Source organism: Octopus bimaculoides, chromosome 14 (assembly GCF_001194135.2).
Source record: "Octopus bimaculoides isolate UCB-OBI-ISO-001 chromosome 14, ASM119413v2, whole genome shotgun sequence".
Classification (NCBI taxonomy): domain Eukaryota; kingdom Metazoa; phylum Mollusca; class Cephalopoda; order Octopoda; family Octopodidae; genus Octopus; species Octopus bimaculoides.
In genome coordinates, this window is record NC_068994.1 from 60,245,442 (window position 1) to 60,246,864 (window position 1,423).

General features: G+C 37.7%; 1 protein-coding gene across 1 annotated transcript in view; it reads right to left on the reverse strand.

The window, feature by feature from the left end:
- The window catches only part of LOC106880489 (synaptic vesicular amine transporter), a 204,301-nt gene that overhangs the window by 78,542 nt on the left and 124,336 nt on the right, over positions 1-1,423 (reverse strand). The window lies entirely within an intron of this gene.

The following is a 1,423-nucleotide window of genomic DNA, read 5'->3' on the forward strand; positions in this document are numbered from 1 at the left end:
CATACGCAAATATATACATACCTATATATTCATACACACATACATGTATACATTTACGCACACACATCTGACTTAGTCTCATAACGTCGCGGGGACACTAAAAGATCAATGTCTAAAGTAGGATTTGAATTCAAGACAATAAATTAATGAAATGTTGGTCAATTATACAGAAATACGTGTTTCATGAAAAGACGGGTGATCTGTGTTTCGAGTGACCCAACTTGAAACAGCGAAGGTACAAGATTCATATTTTGATCAGCACTGATCGATTCGATGTTATCTCAACTGATCGATATATGATCTTTGGATAAACAAGAAATAATACAATGTTCACGCAGGCAATTATCTCACAGCGTGACTCTCTGTATACACGATATTTGTTCTAAATAAGTTGGTATATGTATGTATGTATGTATGTATGTATGTATGTATGTATGTATGTATGTATGTATGTATGGCTCGAACGTCTTCCCAACACAAGCATGTTTAAGAATGTTGTCAGTATTCTTTTCTACTCATGGCACAAGGCCCGAAATTTTGAGGGAGGGGTCAGTCGATTACATCGACCCCAGTACGCAACTGGTACTTAATTTATCGACCCCGAAAGGATGAAAGGCAAAGTCGACCTCGACGGAATTTGAACTCAGAACGTAAAGACAGACGAAATACCGCTAAGCATTTCGCCCAGCGTGCTAACGTTTCTGTTTGCTTGCCGCCTTAAAATGTTGCCCATATTCATTCAGGTCATGCCCCCGGCTTGATACAAAATCCCTGTTAAATTCACCTCTGTATCATTCACACAGGGCCTTAAAAAAAAAAAGATGAGCTCCGACCTTCTTCCTTCTGTAAGCTAAGAGAGAAAAAAAAGACCTAACAAACAACAGGTTCCACCAGTTTCGTATAAAATCTGGTCGCGTTACCAGTAGGGCAACTGAGGGAGCACGTGATTTTGTCTCGCAATAAAAGCAGTTGCTTATCTTACTCTCGAAGTGAAAGTTGTTCAATACAACATTTATCCAGCGACCGAGAAGAGATCGTCTGTTACTAATCTTTACTCAATATCGAATAAACTTAACTCTATTTTCGTGATTAACCGGAAATTGGCGTGATATTATCTCTTCTAACGTCCATTAAGTTGTTTGACAAAATGACGCCTTCATTTCGAATTTTTCTACTATTTTCTTGTCGTAATTCACGCAGCCACATACGCGCATAAACGCATGAGCCAGTATGCGTGCTCGCTAACACATACACAAGCGCACTAACACACACGCACACACACACACAAAAGAAATAAATACAAAAAGTATATCCATTTCTGTAAAGTTTATTCCACATGACAAATTGTAATTTCTATTTTCTCTCTCTCTCTCTCTCTCTCTCTCTCTCTATATATATATATATATATATATATATATATATA